Source organism: Leptosomus discolor, chromosome 4 (assembly GCF_034619465.1).
Source record: "Leptosomus discolor isolate bLepDis1 chromosome 4, bLepDis1.hap2, whole genome shotgun sequence".
Taxonomy (NCBI): domain Eukaryota; kingdom Metazoa; phylum Chordata; class Aves; order Leptosomiformes; family Leptosomidae; genus Leptosomus; species Leptosomus discolor.
Window position 1 is genome coordinate 9029371 of NC_141394.1, and position 22205 is coordinate 9051575.

Genomic DNA, 22205 nt, shown 5'->3' on the forward strand with positions numbered 1-22205 from the left:
CTTGATTAATTTCATGAATTTGATATGAAATCAAACATTAATGGCATCTCTGACGACTGGCACCAATGTCATGACACCCACTGCAAACCTGGGTCTACTTACACATACTGGGTCTACTTCATACCGTGCCATTCTGTACTACTGCTGGGAAGTGTTCTCTGGTGCTTAGTGGTTTATTTCCCAAGAAATTTTGCAACTTGCAGTTCTTCCATACTTCTTTAATGTGTCTGATTTATATTTTTAGATACATTCACCAAAGCATTGCCAACTTCTATCTATAACGTTAGCACAGAGGAATGCACCTTTGGGTGCTGCTTTCAGTAGAACTGGAAATGTGAGTCTTGAAGGAGGAGAGGCACAACCTTCCAACTTTGTCAGATGGTTCTTCCTTCAGTTTGGGCTTGTGCCAGGGAGGTTGCTTAATCGCTTAGGTGAATGCTGTAACTTAGGACAAGCTCCTCTTGTTCAGTATCAGTCAAATGTTAAATCTATCTTTTTGCCTTCTGTGTGCTTTGTTGTGGAAAATGGTCTGTTGTGTTTCCTGTTCATTTCTGGCTTATATTGTTCAGTACAAAGTTATTTCATAAAATTGATTTTTTTTCTCCTTATTTTGTGATGTTTAAGTAAACTCTGTGTAATACTTTATCGAAGATGGTACAGTTGCTCTGTGTAGCAAGCCAAAATGCTAAATGTATAAAAAATCTAGATCTCTGCCCTGCATAGTGTTATCATAAATATACATAGATCGTAAGTATTAATTACAGAAAAACGTGATAGTGCCATCTATTGTTATAACTGCCTGGTGCTTTGCATCCTGACATCCTGTCTTGTAGCACACTAGTTTTTCCTCTTTTCAACAGCTTGATCTGAAATTTTCTGTGTATTTTTGCCTGCCTGTGGCTAATGACATTGTAATTTTAGCTATATGTAAGGCACTTGAAAAGAGAGATAGGGAAGGATATACTACTTTGTCAATGTTAAAGAACAAAACGTTAAGGGTCTGTAAAGCTTTACTATCTCTATTCTGAGAAGGGGGAATTTGGCATTTGGGAGAGGAATAGCTTATTGAAAAATACATGCATTTCAGAAACGTGACAGATCTTGACATGCTTCGTAGAGACTAGCTAGAGTTTGGAAGCTAAATTCTGCTAAGATTGTATGCTGTATATATCACAGCCCAGGACTGCAATCATTAAACTCTTTCCTGCAATTTAATCTCCTGATAGATAGAGGTGATTGTGGCACTGATTTTTTCTGGAACTGAGAAGGCCCGGAATCAGTTTCTGCCTGTAAATGAAGGCTGTACTGTATGTGCACAAGGGAGCAAAATTAACTTCAGTGCTCTGTAATTCATCTTTGACTTGGTAACATCAATATTCTTTTAACTACTTTCTGGCAGTAACGCATGTCTGTTCTCAGGTATGTACCTGTTCTACTCATTAGTGCACTAAGGAAAGTGATTGTAAGAAAATGAGGGAGTTAATGAGAAACAGCACTAAGTCAAAAAGTAGAAGAAAAACTCGAAGGGGCTGAGATCTTTCCCTGTTATTATCAGTGTCGCTCGCTTTTGTACTGATACTTTGGTACAATTAATATCAGGAACCTAGTGCCAAACACTCTCGTTTCCAAATGGAGAAATGAAAATGACTGAGTGGGCATGTTACAGGGATTTGTCAGTTTCTGAGGTAAGATTATCTTTCATGAGGTTTTTGCCAAGGAAAATTTTCTTTATAGGGTGTTTCCCATCATAGTGAGTGACATTTAGGGATTGTTCTTCTCCCTGTCCTGCCCACGGCTTCTAGTACTGTTCCCTACAGGCTTGTGTGCTCTGTGACATTCCAAATCCCAACTAATCCAATAACAAGTAAAAGTATTAAATATACAAAGTTTAAGGTCATGTCTAAAGGCAATCAACCAGCTTTTCTTTTATAGGTAGGGATTTGAATAGTGACTTTCTGTTCCCAAGTTTGCACACAGAACAGAACCTCAGAACATGTTTGTCTATCTTAGCTGTGAGCATCCTCCAAACACTTGCTATGAAAGTACAGGACTCCTATCCCAATGTGGTTTCTCCAGACAGAACAAAAGATAAACTAGTACAACTAATCCATTCATGATGTTAGAGATTCCAAATATAGATGAAGTGCTGTATTTTAACTGCAGTTGAATTTTATCACTGCAATAGTATGTGGATAGATCTTTATCTTGTATCTTTGGTGTTTGGAGATTATGTCAATCTGTAAGATTTGTTTGAACTATAAACATAGTTTGATGTTGTTCTATGAGAATTCCATAGCTTGTGCTATATGGGGGGGGTGTTGGGGGGGGGGGTGGGGTGTCATACTGTACCTTTTTCTTCTCTTGACCTATGAATAAGGGGTGGGAAGGAATAAAAATTAGAGTAAGAATTATGTCCAATAAACTCTGAGATGCTGAGTTAATAAGGAGCGTTAGGGACTTGGCCACACTTACAACTTTGGCACTTTCCATGGAAAACTAGAGTTTACATGTACGTTTATCTGGTAAGATATTACAGTATAGGAACTGTGTCATTTACCTCTTGATTTGCTTGGATTCCCTTTAAATTAAATACTATTTTATTAAAAAAAAAAAGTTTCAATGACTTAAGGAAATATGTGATGCTGCAAACCATTGAAGAGAAAATAAGAATGAAATTTGGAAGTCAAAATGGTCTAGCAATGGATGAAGGTAACACAGGGCATGTCTACAGCAGCTGCAGAGGAACAGGAGCTGGTCCTACATGCCAGCTAGCTACAAGCAAGCTTCAGCCTGGAAGCTGAATCTTTTGCATTGGTGGTAAGCTTATCTGGCCATCAGGATGACATCAAGCTAGACTGGACAGACTGTATCCTGTGCTCCCTTGAACTGAGTGATTGCACAGTGGAGAGTGTCTTTGCTAGCTCAGACTGCTTCCTTGCAGTGTCGCACGGAGAATGAATGCAGAAACCTGTGTTTTCCTCCGTCAGCCACGTAACTGTGTTAGGGTAGAGCTGTGTTGCAGAGCCAAACTGAGCTTTTTTGTGTGTACCAAATATTGGAAGTCTTTGTACTTCCTTCCTCTCCTATTTAAGTATTTAATACACATAGTGCTGAAAGACTGCTCTCCTCCCTTAACATGTCCCGTTTTGTACCTCTGAGATGACAAATACCATTTGCATCAACCTGACCTTCAAAAGTATTCGAGCCACAGATTTTATTCAGATTCTGCATGGCTACCTAGTGTTTGTTATGTAACTAAATTTTGACTAATACTGTTAGCTTTATAAAATCATCACCTGAAAACTTACATACACAATTCTTTTAGCTACCAAAATAATTGGAATTGTTCCTCTGAGTGGTATGTGGCTCTCTTTTGTATCCTGTATTACTACCCTACATTGTGTTCTGTTACACTATTGTATCCAGTTGAACTTGATGGAATACATTATGCAAATCTGTGACCGCTTCTTGTGTATCAGTGAGAGAGATCTCTGAAACGTAAGCGCTGCTGCAGAGTTACTGATTAAAGTCAGACGCAGTTGAGCACTAGCACAGTCCACCCTTTGTGAGAGAAAAGGGTGTTGTGGATAGTATGGAGCCTTGATGCTGGCTTATCCTTGATAATGCAAAATAATTAAAATTTTCTGATTTTAAAGATCTAGTCAACAGTTTCCAATGATGAAAATAGGTAACGTTCTCTGAGAGTGGGAGTGTTTGAGAGAATACTGTAATATGTACATAGCAGTGCTGAGGTGGGAGGACATCAACTGATGGAGTGTCAAAGGGACAGCTCAAGACTTTGGGAAAATGGTATGTTAGAGAAGCAAGGAAAACTATACCACACCAGCTTGATCCTGTGTTCTGTTTCCTATCACTGGCCAAGAATAAAAACTAAGGATGAATGCCATCAGGCAGAGAATTGTAAAACTGCACAGACCAGAGAACTGGAGTGAGAGGAGAGATAGCAGGCAGTCCTCTGTGGGACTGCAGCAAAGGAAAAGAGTTTTCTTGGGAAAATGGGAGAGGCAAAGCTAGGGTTGTGCAATGCACTAGAGCTGAAATAATCACTGGTTAGGATAGGCCTCCTTGATTTCTGCTAACAGTGACTCAAAAGACGACGGGGCATAGAATACCTGTGCAACTGAGCTTGTCTGAAACTCAGTTTGAGCTTTCTGGGAGGACCATCAGTGAGGGTATGTGATGATGGGGAAAAATGAATCTCTGCTCTTCATTTACAGACAGGCAAATCACAATTCTTCTGTTTATAATTCTTCACTCCAGCTGACATGCTTCTTGTATGTTTAAGAGCCTTGCGGTTAGGGATGTGATAACTAGATGCTTTTATAAGCCACAGCTTCATTTGATATTAGATGAACGCAGGTCCCAATTGAGCCATGAGCTTATTGAACTATGGCATATCATTTACCATGTAGTGCCACAGTCAGATATTTTGGATGGTGTTGTCTTTGCCAGATATTCAAGTAATGTCTGAATTCTCTAATCTGGCTAGGAAAAGTAAAACACTGTGGTTGCTGTTGCTGTAGCGCATCAGTGTTTAGACTTGATTGTAATCGAACACTCTGTTACAGTCTTGCAGTTGCTGCCCTCATTGATGTCACAGTGAGAATTTGCAAAGGAGTTAGGCAGTTCCTTCGTCATGCGCCTTCGTACAGACCTATGTCTGTATGTGGGGTGTGAAATCACATCCCACTATTGAGGTCTGTATGTATTCCCCAACCTGGAATGGAGATAAGAGTCAAATAGATCCTTTCCTCCTCCCCTGCAGTGCTCGATGTACTCTGTTGTACCTTGAGGACAACTGGAGATCAGAGCTATAGTGCATCTGATACCACATCAGCCTTGCTGCCTAGACTGCCACAGACATTTAGCGCTATAAAGGCATCACTTGTGTCTTATAGCTGAGCTGTTGTACGCTCCGCTTCTGTTCTTACAGTCTCTGTTCTACCTATCCCATTTCTGTCCTACATGCGTCCTGTCCTTACACTCCACAGCCCTGCAGATAGGAAAGAGACGGCAGAATCCCATATGCATGGCAACAACACTGGATGCAGTTTAGGAGTGAAGTAGAACAAAACACTCCTGTAGCAGAAAGCAAGGAAAGGAAGAGATTTGTGACTTGTAGGCTCTAGCTCTGCTCATCCCAGGCTGAGACAAACCTGCATTCTGAAGGCCACTGAGAATTCCATTCTCTCCAGGCTTGCTGAGGCTGAAAGCTCCACGTATTGAAAAAGGTTATTTCTGTCTCATGTGATGGTAAAGTTTGAAATCACTTAATTCAGGATTCTAAATGATAAACGACAAGTTGAGATCCTTGCTAAGGTTTTTGGGGTGATTTCTTAGTTGCCACATACACTGAAAAGATGATGAAAAGCCACTAAACACACGAACATGTCGTACTGAATACGGGTTGGACGTATACTCCTTAGGACTTGTCATTTGCTTGCTTATTTTTTTTTATTTGTGGAACACTAGGCCCTAACCAGCACTGATTTAAAAAAAAAAAAATAATCTTTGATTTATTTACTACTTGAACTGTTTTGCAGAAATAAAAGCCACGGATTGTATGGCTGGAGTAGGATGTATTCATAAGACGTTTATAGGGAGGGTGTACTTCATGATGAGCTTATTCATCACTCAGCTTGAAGTCCTCCTTACTTTTCCAGGATGGCATGTCTTGTTTTCTGAGGGTTTTACAAAATAAAGTACAGTGCCAGAATTTTTGATTATGAAACTCTAAATTGCATGTCAAAGTAAACATGGAGGGTGACAACATTGAAAAAGGCATAAACACTCAAAAATTGGTTGGCAAGGCTGCATTTGAATTATATTCATATGCTTATACCAAATAAAATTTAGGACAGTTTCCAATAGCCCTATAGACCTGCCTTAGGTGATGAACAAGGTGTTGTGTTCAGCAAATGAATTTGTTGCAAATTCTTTTCCTCCCAGCTCATTAACCGCTGTCAACAATTGCGACAAGTTCGATGACACTTGACTCCCACCCACCTAAGTGGTTAGCCAAAAATAGTGGGAGCAGGGGAGTTGTACAAAAAAGGTATGATAAACTCGATGCCCTGTGTGGATCAGGTACTCATTTGCAACAGTCATCAAGTCTGCTGTGCAAGGTTCCTAGGCTTGTGCCAAAAGGTTGCTGAGAGGAGTCTCCCTTGCTCTTACTTTAGGGCTGTTCATCTGGTGCACTGAGTAGCTGTAGTACCAAGGAGACCCTTCCAACCCTGAACGTGGACAGCACTTTTCTGTTTTACTGAGTGCTTATTGGTAAGGTGGCCTATGTATAAGCACAAACCTCTCAAGGGTATGCAAATCCTATTGGGGTGTAAATTAAATGCTTGTGAGGAAGAATTGATTTTCTTTCTGTTTGTGCATTATCTGTTTCCATGTGTATTAGGGAAGGCTTGTTGTGGCTTCAGAATCTCATTTCACAATGAAGTAATGTTCCCGAGAAAAGGACAAAACTCTTTGGCATTCGCATTGCGCCACTGTCGCCTTTCTGTAGAAGCTGTTTCCTTGAGCACAAACCACTGCTTGCACTTAACGTGAGATGACATGAATTGCCTGTGCTGGGTATAGGTTACAAACAGCTCCAAGGTCCCAGGGCGCATTCAGTTATGCGGAGCTTGCTGGGTTGCCACAGAATTGAAACGGTGGAGCGTGGTTCTAGTTTTAAAAGTTGGTAGCGGTCTCAATAATATCAAACTAAAACATCAAGCTAAATACCTTTGAGGAAAGGTATGGAAATGATTCTTGCCCTGAGGGGTGGGTTTATTTTCCCTCAGAAAGTGATAGTTTCTGAATTTAGGCTACCATAACCTGTTTGAGGCCATAACCATCCTGCTGCGGATGTAAAGGAACGACCCTCATTGCTGTCTTCCTGCTTCCACACAGCGTAGGATTCTATCCCTAGGAAAAAGAAATCAGTCCTGGAGACTTGAGGAACTCCAGGTTCTCAAATAACTTCAGGCTGACTGCACTTGTATTTCTACACACAATGGTGCGTGTCTGCGCACACACGCACAGAGGCTTCTACTTAGATGCTTGTCGTTCTTCTGCAGTTTATTGCAGTAGGCTGTAGATGATGCTGACTCTCAGAAGCCTAAAGAATGTCTTAGCAACACACATTCCTTTCCAGACAGTCAGAGTGGGCTTTTACAGGAATGTATGCAGACCTCCCCTGCTGCTTTATGTTCCAAAGAATATGCAGTCTGTGTTGGAGAACTCACATAATTAAGCACGATTTGTCTTTATAATGGGAGTGATTATATTTTCAAAACTTGGTAGTTTCTTTTAAGACCGTGAACATATGCTGTTTGATATTTTAACAGACTTAGAGTATTGATCTATAACAAGTGTTTGTGATGGTATTCTTTAATGCAGTTTAAAATGCCTTTTAGTAGCATTAGTTGCCAGAAACAGCTGCCCACTGCAGCAAGTAGGCTGAAGGCATTCATTTTAACTGGAAAATAAAAAAGGGGGAAAGAAAGAAAGAAAGAAAAAGTATTGACTGCAGTTGTAGGAGTAAAGCTCTATGCTATTCAGTAATAATGGTTTATGAAAGATTTCTTCTGTTTACTAAAACAAATGTTACGTATCGTGGATTTTGAGCTGATTGTTTAGTTCTGCCATACAAAAAAAAAAAAAAGAGTAGGTGTCCTGGAAAACAACTCTATGCCAAAGTCCCGACTGGAGCAAATGAACTCAAAAAAATGTGTGTAGGCCACATGGTCATCTGAGGATTTGTTTTTATTTTTCGTAGCCCTTCTACGTTGCTCTGTCTGTATTGTTATAAATTGTTCTTCTGTCAGCAGGATGAAATATTTGAACAGCTGATTTAATCATGCAGTTATTAGATCCCATTTGCTTCTTGGAGACTGGAGAGTTAAGAAATCGTGGTGATAAGCACAGCAGGAGAGCCTAAATGGATAATTAGGGGGGAAGGAGAGGCAAAGGGGAAGAGATAAGCGTTCTAGCCTGTTCCCCTGGAAAAGCCTTACCTCAACAGTCTGTACGTATCCAATCCTGTGCCAAGTTGAAAGGTCAATTGGGACATCTGCCTATTTGCCTCCTTTGCTGTGGTGAGGTAGGGCAGTTTGTTTCTGCAGCTGCGTAGTTACTACGTTGCTGGAAATAACCTTTGCTGTCACCCTAGTTGTTACTGTCTCATGGGACTGGCAGCATTTGTCCTCTTCTTCCTTTTATTAAGCCACTTATCAAACTTATATGCCTTGACTGAGATTGCCTGTGCATTAAAAAATATGTGAAGGAGGGGCAGAAAAGTACAGAAGATGCTCAGTGATGTTCCTCAGCATGCTGTTTAGGGACCCTGAGAAGTGACACAAGGACCCAGCAGTGTCGTATGCTAAATTGTGTCCTCTGTTGTGCTACTCATTCTGATACTCTACTGCATTTCCAAACAAGGGCCAAGGCTTAGCTAGCAGTGATTTCGTCTGGGTTCAAACACAGCTCCATTGTTAAATTAATTTTGATAGGAGCAAATACGATATGGGAATCAGGTGTGTGTTCTGATCTTTAGTGTTTCGTATTGCCTTGCTTGCCAGTCAGTAAGGTCATCCACTCATTATGGAAACAATGCAACTTTTAATAGCAAACCCCATATTGAAATACACATTGAGGAAATAAATACAAGTGTGCTGACAGTGGTGCAGTAAAGCACCACAGTGGTTATGCTAAATGGTTTGTAATTCAGTGTGCTATCTCTCCAGGATGGGAAGTCAATTTTACTGCAAATACTTTTGAAAATGCCAAATAATGACTTTAAATTTAAAGTAGAGGGAGGGTCTGAATCACAACCCAGCTATCATGCAGGATGGACATCTAAGTAAGAATTAAAATAATCATTTAGTAGTACTTTCAATCTTCACAACCCCCCCCCCCCCCCCCCCCCCCGCCTGCAACCTGGAGGGTAGTATTAGTGGCTCTTGGAAGAGATTAGGGTGTATCAGCCTTTACCTACTGGGACAGTGTCTGGCAAACCCCTACGCTCTGGTTCCCAGGTCATCCAGATCAGATGCTTGCCTGAGAGTGCCGTTTCTTCCCTCATCTTACACGTCTGGAGTATTGTTCATTTGTTTGTTTTGCCCGGAGGTCACACCATGGAATACATAATGAGGTTACGTTACAACACAAAGTTGGGATGCTGTCAGGGTGTGCATCCTGTGTCCAGAATCTGCAAGTGCTCCCAAATTCCCTAATCTAGATTATGTCATAGAAGAGGAATGACATCCTGCAAACATGTCACAACCCACTAAAATAAATTGCCATGTGCTTAATGCGGTGTATGTTATTGACTAAGAGATCTTCCAATGAAGACTTGACCCGCATGTTTTTTCCCTTTTGGAAGAAAGCTGCTGGATATGCCAGAAACTTGTATGTGCTCTGTGGGTGTGCTCAGGTGTGCAGCAGACTGGGATGCAGACGGACAAGTAATGGGTGGGGTAACAGAAGATTGTTAACATTTTGCAGATGTCAGAGCAGAAGGTAATGTGTCATAAAGCAGTGTGAAAGAATAGGGACGAATCTCTGTCCGCCCTCGAATAAAGATTGATCTATGTATGTGTGGGTGAAGGGTAAAAGGAGCTAACACAGTGACATGATCAACACGGGTGTTAAAAATCTGTAATAAGCCATCCCAAAAGCACTGTTACGTAGGAGGGAAAATTTTGACCTGCAGCTATACCCCAGGGAATAGTCAGTCGTCATTCCTGAAGCTGCTACTGGTGAAAGCAGATTAGATCCTAAATTGCTAATGAAAAATCATGAAAATGTGGGGAACCTATCTTTGTGTACTGTTTTCCTTTTCATCTATTTGCTTATTTCAGATCTCTTTTTCTGTGTGTGTTTCTAGAATGAAGAAGAACGTATGACTATCGCATTAAGCTTTAGTAATTGTTGAATATATGCCAGTTTGTACAGTATTTAAGAACATGTCTGAACAGAAACCTCAAATATTTACAAGTTAGCTTTTTTTAAGTATGGTCTACCACTCTGACTCACATACAAAAGAGCGTGTGCATGTTGTCTCCAACTGCACACACGTTCTTGAGAAATGGCTTTAAGATTCATAAGAGCTTCAGAAATGGCTTTTGCAGTTTTAACTAAAATGGTGTTCATTTAGCAACTTTGCTGCTTTGTCCCCATATTGCTTTCCCAGTGAAGAAGCAAATATAAAAATCTTTCTTTTTACAATCCTTCAATACTTAAATGTGCCATTTCCCAGATTACCTGGGGCAGTGGGTACAATTATGTAATTCTAGACATGCAGTGAGTTCTGTACCCCATGGACTAAATGGAATATTCATATTCTTGCAGATCCTAGGATTTTCCTTACCATAATTGTTGTGCACAGTTCTGAGTCATATAAGGTATAGTTCTGTCAGCTTATCAGAACTGTTGCAAGCTTTCCTTTTTTTAGGAAACGGCATGGAAAATGCAAGCTAGTTAAACATCATGCAGTTTATGTCCCACTGGTGGAAAGTGTGTGTGTGCGCTTACATGTGTATATTTCTCATAATCAGCATTTTCATAGTCCTGTATTGGAATGTGGATTTAGAATGTAAAGAAACAAATCTCACTGCTGCTGTGATCTTGTTTTTAAGATGGGGCCTGTTCTTGTAAAAAAAATACAGTAGATTTGAGAAGTCTCAAAACAGAAGTTAGGAAAGAGCTCGATTTGCACGAAGGTTGTAACAATTTTCTTAAAAATGAGGAAATAGTTTTTCAATGTTACGTGTCCCACATTGTCCAGGATGTAGTCCAGGAGCAGACTCATCCTCGTCCAAGATGAGGTCTGCTATAGTTGCGGTAGATGACAGCATTGAGCTTTTTTAAGCTGCTTTTAACTAAGCAGCTCTTGAGCTAAAAATTAATGCCCAACTATTTATCTTCTTCCTGCCCCTGTTTAGGCTGAATCTTGGAAAATATTCTGCAATCCTTATCTGTGTGTTCTTATGTCAGTGAAGACTGGGAGTTGTCTTCTGTTGTTCTGACTTCACTCACATAGGCGGTCTGGCGTAAAGATTGTAGATTGTAAGAAAATGTTGATAGAAATGCTGAATGCTAGGAAAAGCATCCCAGACTGTAGGGATGCTGAGCTATTGAAATAAAGTGGGTTTGAAATCTACAGGACAAGCCATAGAATCCCCTTTTTTAGAAGCTTCAGAAATAATTAGATAATGCTTATTCCAAGATTGCATTAGAATACTTGATCCTGCTTCTAAGGAAGGGGGTAAAATGGATTACTTGGACTTACTTCTGTCATTCTCTTGAATCTATAATGTGTAACAGCTGCTTTATAAAGTTGAACACGAGAGAAAATGTTGGTTAGACTCCTTATCTTGAATTCTACCTTGAATTCATCTGTGGCTAGTTTACACCCTCTTGCTATTTCTTTAACAATGCTCTGAAGTTTAAATAGCATTTCTCTGGTGTTTATTGTAGTGGATAGCAGGAGAAACATATTGTATCTTCCTATTGCTGATTTGCTTTATTAGTACAACTTTAATTTATCTCGTTCATTAATGAAAACATGAAGTGAGACAGTTCATGGGAGAACATCAATAATGACTCCATTGCTGTTTCTACTTTCAATGTCTCCTATTATCATCTCTCCTTTAGCCAGTTACTGCTAACCCAATATTTCTTGTTGTAATCTTTCTTTACCATAATTATTTGTAATAGAGCATTAAATCAAAGCCTGAGTTAGGCTAAATTAGATTTGCTGCATTTCCTTAATTTCCTTTGATGTTATCACTGAAATATTCTGCTTTATAGATTCTACATTGGCTATGTTCTAGCTGTATCATGCTACCATTGTACTGATAGAGCATGAAAAGTCTTTACTGGAGTTTTGTTGCAATTATTTCAAACTATTAATTCCAAATACTGGAGGGAATAAAAATTTTTTTTAATTTTTTTATTATTATTCCCCACCCCCTCATCTTCCTGTTGATTGTATTTGCTTTATTTTATTTCCTAGGAAAATTCTTCCATATTTACATCATCTTACTTTTGTACCTAGCAGAAGTATGTTAACATCTCTATGACTAAAAATGCTTTACAAATATTAATGAATCCATGCACTGCACTTCTAAGAGGCCATGAATATTACGCCAGTCTTGACAGACCACTGTCACCACCATATACAGTGAGCGTTGCTCGTGACGGCTTCAATGCAATTATCTACTTTGCTTCATACTACTGTCTTTATAGCTGCTGACAGGCTCAACAAGGAAGAGTGTCTGGTTTTCACCCAAAAATAAACAGCAGGCAGTTTTTTATGTAATGTGCAAACACAGAAGGAAAACACGCAGTGGTCCTGAGGATACAGTCTTCAGTGTCTATGTGGCCATATTTGAAGGATCTGAATCTCTTACGTTGATTTAAGGGGACATTGCCATGCATTAGAATAGCCTCCAAGTTTGACCTGCTGGAGGATATTTTAGTTCTTTCACTTTTGGTTTTTGATTTGAGAAGTTAACGAGGCAATCTAGCAACAAAAAATATAAGAATGTAAATAATTTTGTCAAATTATTGCAAAAATGACATGTTATATGTGGTAATATAGCTAGCCAGACTTCATTTAAAAGATCAAGATTGAATATGGTTGTTAGTTGTGATGCACAAAGGAGAAACAATTTGATTTAAAAAAAAAATAAAATTCGTGATGTGCATTTAGAGACAGGGATGGGCTGTATGTTGTCCAATTAGAAAAGGTAGAGAAGAGAAGAGTGAGTTTACAAACTTGGCTGTACTTTTAGAGGGCAAGAGGAGGAAGAAGAAAATTAATGTGTGCATGAAACTACACAAGTTTTAATTACGATGCATACTTGTTACAAAATACGCGTCAACTCAATTTTTTTCTATAATGGCAGTGAGGGTGGGTATCTAAATGGTTTTGTTCTTAATCAGCTATTTACATTACTTGTTGGCTTCAACTGACCTATAAAATTAGATTCAAAATTAAACTTGAGACACTTTTTGCATAGTATTTTCCCATTAATTAAAGTATCAAGTTGTAAACAGCAAGAGATTCAGCGTATCCTAACTTGTGCCAATATGAAAAACACAATTGGTGCTCAAAAAGTCTAGGCCTCAGCATTCAGTTCAAAATAGCATGATGGAGTAAGTGTGTTTGTGGATGTTTCTATTCTATTTTCCATTTTGTGGAAGAGAAGATAGCGTTTGGGGAAAAAAAAAGTAGTATCTTTACGAGATTTTAAAATTAAAGTTCGAAGGAATCCTGGTACATTCTGGTATCAAACTTTAATTGAATTTTCTTTTAACCCTTCAAATATCAAAACCAAAATGTCTGTTCACTCTAACACATAGGCTTCCTTGCATCGCATGGAGAGAAGAGCGGTCTCCCTCAGTTGCCTCCACTACCCTTGTGTTAGGCAGGGTTGAGGCACACAGAATTTTGGCTGTATTTCTGTCTCCACCATGCCAGGGAATGGTGTAAGCCAGCATTTCAGAGTGCTCTGTTGTTTTCTTCGAGAGTATTGAAATCCATACATAATACACCAGTGGAAGCAACAACCGTATTGGACCTCTTAATAGTTTCATCAGGTCCTTATCCTGTTGCTTGACCAGATTATAAAAACAAGGCTTATTAAAACTTGTAATAAAAGTTCAGTCTGGTCTTCATACATGATTAATAGAGAAACACTTCAAATCATCCTACATCAACTGTTATTTCTACAGTTCTTTTGTACAATTGCATTACTGAAGCCATTCCTGTAGAAGATACAGATTTAGTTGCCTTACCCTGCTTTAAATTTTCGGTTCTGATATCTGATGGCTCCTTTTATATCTCGTTGTGAATAGCCAAATATGCACAAAGCATTCTTGCTGCGTAGGCTAGCATGGTACAAAGTATACATTTTTGGATTTTACAAAGTCACAAATGTCAACATCACAAATATTATGCACCCCCATGCTACATAAAGTAAGTTTGTTCGTGAGAATAACTGATTCTGTTTTACAATCTGTTCCTTGGAAAGTTTTAGATATTCTGTAATTCAGAAATAATGGAACAAGTCAAAATACTTGAGAGTAACAGAAGTCCTCTAGTAGAGTAAACTTTTGCTCTGCCCAGTGGTAAGGATAGTTAAATTCAAAGTAACATAGAGTGAGATTCTGGCTCCTTTGTACACTGATTAGGTAAGATAGGTGTGTCCTTAAAATTAATTTTGAATGACAGTGAAGTGCTCTTTTGACGGCATACGAAAAAAAAATTTTAGAAACCCTCAGCATCTCAAAGTGAGATTTAATGTAATTCCAGTCATGCAAAGTTGCACAAGATGGAAAGAGAGGTTTTGTGCTTTCAAATCAGTCTTACAGATCTGTTAGCACATCATTTCTATAAGAAAAGAGGAAAAAAAAATAAGCCAAGAATCATTACTGGTGTGGTGTGCAAGTTTCCATAGCCTGTAAGATTGCTTTGTGCCCATTTTTGAGACTGACTCTTCAAACTTGCAGTGTTTTGGTTAGATAACCCGATAAGGACAGATGAACTAACTGACAAGTAAATTGCCCTTTCGGTATAATTATATTTCTAAAAGAGACAGCCAGTCCAGCACTCTAGATGTATTTCCACATGGTGCTTTCTGCACTTCATCTTCCTTGATCTGACAGCCACGCTGCAAGTGATGACTTTGAGCAGTTTGACAGACCTTGTTGAAGACTGAACATGGCCTTCACAGACTGCAGCGTTTGCAGGGGCTAATGTTTCCACCTATCAATGCTATCACGAACACTGGATGGTGAGAAGTAGTTTTTGCAGGCCTCAGTCAGGATTTTGTATATTTGTCATATACATATAACACTTCATATGAATATACATCAGTGCTCTTGTCAATACAACAGCTTCAGAAAAAAACAGGTCAGCTGATTTTCCTGGTAAGTCTGAAAGTTAACCTGATAGAAAAAAGGGAAGAAATCCTGCATGAATTATATGAAAATGATCCTGACCTTTGTTGAATTGTTTTGGTGGTGGTCTGTTGTTGTGGGTTTTTTCCTTTGAGTGGTATATGTGAACAGGGAGGGAGGAACTGCCAATAAAGCTGAACTGGACTCTTTCAGAAAGGTCACAGTGAGGATGCAGTGCAGAATTGCTCTTACACTGAAATTTTCATCGAGACATTTGCTACAAAGCCTGGACTTTGTACTATACTGAACTCTTCTGTGGTAATCAGTCTTATGACTAGACTCTTCCCATGCAACAGTTGAGGTTAATTTAGTAAATAATAAATAAAAAAAAAAAAGGAAACAAGGTTTGGATATAGCTTCTATTATTTGAATAATCTTTTATCATTTTTTCAGTCCTGCACTAAGTATTTTCTGTGTCCCTTGAAAGTAAGAAGTCAGGAGAATCTGATGCTTTTCTGCTTAAAAAAATAAAATGGAACCCTTTATGCTATCATTGTGTAGTGTCCAGTAAACGCTTATTAACACTTCCTTTAAATGGAGGTTACATTGTGTAGGTTAATTAGAAGCCTTGGTTATTTTTTATATTGTAGTGACGCCCAAAAATCAGAACTGAGACCCCAGTGTGCAGGCTGTTATACCAGGGGCATGTCCTTGGCTTCAAGTACCTCCCATCTAATTGGAAGTGATGCATGAGCATGACACATTATAGGTGGGAAGGCTGAGATTAAGGATAAGAGTAATTGACAGTGCGATCAAATTAGGTTACCCTTGTGCACAGAGCAAAAGGCTGCAATTATCTATTGGCAAACACGAGCCTGAGGAATGTCTACCCCGCCACCCAAGAGGCAGGGCTATATGGAAAGCCTGCCAGCTGACCAAGGCAGAATTTATTGCTCTTCCAAGATTCCGGTTTCTCAAGTTGATGGCAGGGAAGAGATCCCATACCATTACTCCAGGGTGGAAATGTTATACTCCTGAACAGTAGCTCTAATGGCTTGTCAGACCTGGCACTCAAGGATCTGAAGTGGGACTCCTGCTATGCAGCTGTGAATGAAGCCAGTCTATCAATGAGGAAGGAAGAATACTTTAGAGATTGAGGTTACAACTTCAGGCTCCAGAGAATTAGAATGAAAAATGTTACTTTAAAAGATTATTGCATTCATTGTTCAGGAATGCCCATATATGTTAAACCTTGCTTTCCCACATTTAACTTTTTCTCCCCATCTTGTTGTGTACATGAACTTTAAATGAGCAGATTTAAGTTAATGGAGCTGTGCATCTCCTTTAAAATGATTGTTCAGTTCCACTTATTTCTACTTAATTAGTGATAGTGAAGAACAGAAGGTTTACAACAAGCCCAAGAAAGTTAAACCAGGTGTTTAACAGGAATGGTGCTGCAGCATGCCTGTGATATTTTTCTAGATACTTGTGCTTCAGTGGAAAATGTCCTTCCAGAGTAGGTGGTTTAATATCAATTCCTGTGATATCATAAATGATGATTATAGAGACAGCATAGATGTTCAGTGATCTTAAATGAAGCTTGGTCAATGTGTCCCAAACATACACAAGAACAAGTGGCTCTGATATCTGAAACTAAGAAAGGAAAAGAAATAGTAAGTAATCTTAGAGAGCACTTAGACACTGTTTAGACAGCACTACAATGAATATGAAAGCAGAACATTCTAGGTAATATAAAAGGCAAAAAAGGAATTTGATTTCTTTGTTGTCTGCTAATGACCAAATGACTGCAGTAATCAGATGATAACCCACGGAGGCTGTTATCTTCATAGCACTTACCGTATCTTGGTTTATTGGGAGAACAGCCTTTATTGGGAGAACTGTCTGTACTGCGCTCTTTCCTTCTATCTTTGCTGTATGTACCCTTGAGTACTCCTGTAGAAATTCACTCAGAGAAACTTCCATTTTTAAGTAATTTTTTTTCCTCCCCTCGACAGATTTAACGTGGCATCAGTCTTAATTCAGTGGTTTCCACAGGCACCCTTGCTTCTCGGAGTCATACTTTCAGGCTGATACAAGTAGGGGCTGGTTTGTGCTGTCATTGCCAAAAATTAAATGTGAGGCAGGAACAGAAAGCACCTTCTGCTTTTGAAATGGAGTTGAATAAACTGTCTTCTATACTAGTGATAACTGCTAGTTTGGGACATACCTGTGATGACCCATGGTTGTCTTTGCCACCATATTCTTACAGTTGGCTGCTTATTAAAATGCAAATGTGATGAGTAATTTTTTTGGTGAATGCAGAAAGTGAGAGGTACCTTACGTTATGGATATAGGGCATAAAGTTTCAGGTCTTCTAATGCTGCTCATCAGCATAAATCCTTACGGAACCTTAAAGTTAAGACAAACGCAACTCGTGGAGGACCTCTAGAGAGCAATAGTAGTATGTTGTCATTCCTCTAGGGAGAGGAAGTGAGTCATGTCTTATTGTCCTGTGTTGTACAGTACACAAAACAGTGAGTCAGGACGCACAGTACTATCCTGATAAGAAATCTATAGGTGTTGAAGGGTTTTTTGTATTTACATAATAGTTGAGCCTCCTTGTTTCGAGCTGATTTTTACAGCTCATGCATTCCTGTAGAAATTTAAATAGTTTTGCCTAAGCACATAGTAACCTTTTTCCTTAGCTTTGTACTGTGATTGTCCAAGAGTTTGGATGCTAGATGACCTGCACTAGTACTTGAAATTGATTTTCATGAATGACTAAAACTTACAATCTCATAAGTAAGTGCCCAGGGTTTTCAGTGAAATTAAATGTTACGTTAACCACTATAATGTAAGTTTAGTTGGCATTTAATAAACTATCAATCTTCATTTTTGCAGCCTCGGTGTTTAGGAAGGATGCATCTTTGCAGAATGCCCTGGAATACTATTTACTGCGTTGCATACATGACCAAGAATGTTTGTATTTAAGTTCCTTCTCAGTCTTTAACACGCCTATTTCAACTCTTTCATCATTTGGCTTTTTATACGGTGAAGTGAATTACATGCTCAACCTTTCAATTTATATATTCTTATAAAGGTAAGATTAATAACATTAATGACTGTAAGGTAATCAAAATACTGTAGAAATGAACTTTGTGAACAGTAACAGTTTATACTTTCTGTCTTTGTCTGAAGTTCTTTGAAGTCCTAACAAACACCAGTAGTCTTGCAATAAGTTGTCTGAGCAAGTAACTAACAAATAGCATAATGGAGCCCGGAAACGTTTGTGTACCGCTAACTCCAGATGTGAGAGTATTTGGGTTAGAATTTGGGTTTATTTTTCTTTTCCTCCTCTTGCACATTTAAAACTGGAAGTAAAAGTTTTGGAAAAAGATGAGTGAGAACAAACATAGGGGCACTGGTTATTTACGAGTGATTACAATGTAGATTTCTTTTCAAAAATAAGCAGACTAATCTTGACCTGTCCTCTTCATGGCTATTTAGTTTTAGTGTGTGAAATTAGACCTTTCCTGGAGGACTGAAGCTCGTGTGACTGTGTGATTAGAAGTGAAGTGTTTTGTTGTGTTGTCAGCTACAAATTGAAGCCAGTGGTCAGCAGCGAGCCTTTGGCCTGCCGTGCAACGTCTTACGGGGTGGTCCCAGCCTGTGGTTCGCTGACCTCGTGCCTCACTGAGAGGAATCGCATCATATAAACAAGAAAGCCAATGCTGGATTCCTTAGCAGGGAGAAAACAGTACCCGTTAATAAGTTTAAAGAAGTTTGTTCATCTGAGTGTTGTTTGTGCAGGCAAGCCCCATTGTGTCGTTGCAGGTGCGGTGGCACAGAAATGGCGCTCTGCAAAGGTGAGCTCCTTGCCGGGGTGCTCTGCGCTGCCAGCCAACCTCCTCTGATGCGAAGAGTCGATATTCTGCCCATTTTATTCCTCTTCTGTCATTCTTAAGGAGGAGCCAAAATACACTTTCCATTGAACTGATTCCAAATAAGGAGAATATTTAACCAAGTTCCTCACAAATAGCATTCTGTTTAATCAGATATCTGCAGTACCTGTGTCTGTATGTTCCTGTATTTGGTTTGTGGTAGTTTTATTCAGAGAGAAGAGTGTTTGCTTATTGTGGCTTAATAAAAATTGCTTGTGCTAATACTTTGACTTATAGATAAACAGATTAAATATTAAAAGGCTTAAACTTTATGAAAGGCTTTAACATTTCAGGTTAACTTGTCTTGAACTTCTCAAATAGGTTAACTTTTCTTCAGTCGCCTCTTACTGAGACATCTGAGAACTATCACTTATTTGTTTTCCTATGTAATTATGGATTTCAAATCCAGAATAAAATTCACCAGAAGTCCTTATTGTGAAAAATCTATTTTCCCTAATAACACCTGCCTGAAATGTCAGATAAGCACCTGTGTCCTGAGAAGTGTCAAAAGTCTATATAAAATCCCTTGGATATACTGAAATTAGTGCTACTGGACAGATACAGATTTGGAGATGAAAGAGTGATTTTCCCCAAGTGGGTAAGGATTTCAGGGTTTATTCACATTCTGCTGTAGTTCCTCTTCAAGTTAAGGGGTGTTTTTTGCCACAGGAGTTAGGTCTCTTTCAGGCCTCATCCTAGATGATGCAGAGCCAGTGTGAGTATTTCAGTATCACACTGCGGTCGGGCAGATCTGTGCAAAGTGGGCAGTAGTTTAGAGGATGTATGAATAAAGGGGGTATGATCCCTTCTGGTCTTGGACTCTGCTGAAGGCTGTGAAACTGAAGAGAAGAACAGGACCACAAAGCCATATTTTAATTTCTTTGTCATGACTGTAACTTCAGTATTAGACTTGTTTACTTGACTTCAGTCAAATTAATCCAGATAATTGAGAGTGCACATAATTAAAAAGGCCTGCTAGAAACAAGTTAAGAAATTAAAGGAAAACTTCTTTGTTCACTCTTACAAAGATTGTAAGTTGATTAGAAAAAGTCAACTTTCCCATAAAAAGTAAACCCTTTGAAAAATCTTTTCATAAAGAACTGTTGATGTTATTGACACTTTGTAGGATATTTTGTGAAGAACGTTCATGGCTTTTTACACCTATTTAAAACATAAATCACATACTGGAAAGGCTCCAGGCGTTTTCATATCTATGTTAACATCTTGAAAATGTATATGCAGCTATACATAATTCATTCAAAGAGAAAAGAGCCAATTAAAAAAGTCTTCAAAGGGAAACTTCTCCTGTTTCAAGAATTATTTCTAATTTGAATGTGTTATATTAAACCTATACTATTATTTATGTACTTCAATAGCTCTTCCACCTGAAGATGTCAGTATTTCACAGTTGCTGAACTAAACCGTAGTAAAACAGATTATATGTAAATGATTAAAGCTCTGGAAGTTATTCCTGTCAAAATAAATGCCTAATACTCTTTCATTTTAATGTGCTCTTGAGAGAAATCTACTACTGTTTAAATGATTCCTCTTTGATTGCACTGCCTATGTTCTTTTTCAAATTTTCTTATTTAATTTGCTGTAGAAGAACACTTTTGCTTTAAGATTTGAAAAGCAGAAATGAGGATTATTTAGCACCTGCTAAAGATCTTTGCTAATCTGAAATTCTATAACAGCTAAAGAACCTGGAGGGAGAGAAGCAAATCTACAAGGCTGCTATCAAATATCATATGAAAGCTGTCAGGTTCTAGAAGATAATCAGCTACCAAGTAGCTTGTCACTTTGGTAAGACATGGTGAAATTGAGCAGACGTATTGATGTAGAAAATGGAGAGCAAAGACAATCTAGGTTCCTTCATTTAAGTTCTATTTCAAAGGAAATTCACTTTCATGCAGTAATCTACATCTATTTATTTTGATGCAGAGTGAAAGTAATGTAATTTCCACTATTGGACAGCCAGTCTTTTAAAAGATAAAGAAATCTCTATAATTTGGCATTGTACGTAGACATCATGGCTACTCAGATTCACAGAAAAGGCAAAGGTTAGAATAATCATGGTCAAGTCCTTGGTCAGTCCTGCTAGACTATAGGACAGGTTTTAGTTCTCTGAGTTGCTGTGCAGGCTCTGTTTTGAAGAAGATTGTGTCAATACGTGGAGCAGCTAGCTGTTCCCAAGTGTGTCATCTGTTTCTCGTGTGCTCTTAGCTGCAACATTCTCATAGGGAGATCAAAGAACGAAGGGAGTGTTGATTTCATTGCATCAGTGAGAAAACTGAAAAGTGAAGTCGCTAGTGTAGGAGTTGGTATGAGAGCTCAGCTAGATTCCCTCCCTCCCCTTCAACGTTCAACAGTGCTTTCTTATTATCATGAATGTAAGAAAAGAAATTAGCAGAGATGTGCGGGGTTTTGTTTGTTGTTTGGGTTTTTTCCCACCCCTTACTGGCTTTTCAGTTAGGCAAGTATAGCTGATCCGGGTGTACCAGCACTGTCCAGCAGGTGACACTCGAGCAACATGGAATATAGTCAAGTCATCTTTAACTGTATTACAGAGTTGTAGTGCTTTTAAAATTGAAAATTAATATTTTAGTTGATAAAATATAGTTTTACGTGTCCAAACTACAGTTTCTTCATGCAAAACTGTTTTCTATTAAATATATATATTACTGTCATTATAAAAATTATAAAATACTCTTATCCCTACTCACTTTAGCTGGGAGTTAAAATAAAATGCTAAACTTTGTGGAAGACCTTCAGCGTATTTATGTTAAAAGACAATTGTATTTGTGTACCAAAATAAACTCTTACAGCAATTTTTAAAATGACAGAGGTTCAACAAATAGTTGAATCATTCATGGAAGAAATCCTAAATGCGAAATGTAAGGGATCCGACAGGGATCTTTCAGAGTTATGAATTTAACGCCATGTCATCATGTGCAACATAGCTACATGATCCTGTCTATATGGTTTGTCAAGATCTGTTCCTAAGCTGGCTGGCTGCTTTGTCCCCCAAACTCCTATGAATCTTTGTGAAAGCTTAATACAAAATTTCATGCCTTGAATTATTTCAAATTTTCTAATTTCCAGCCGAAATGCAATAATGATCAGTTTGTATCTATTTTTTTTTTTTGTGTCTGCATGGTTTTATACACTCTACATGTACTGAATTGTTCACAGAAAGTGGTCTTGTCTCTTCTCAGCCTTGTTTTGGAAATCAACAGCAACTGCACCTTGGTCTAGCTCTCCATGACAGGAAAAAGGCATGGCTGGTTCATGGTTTGCTACTGGAAGTGTTTGCAGAACCAAAGTTAATGTATCGCTGAC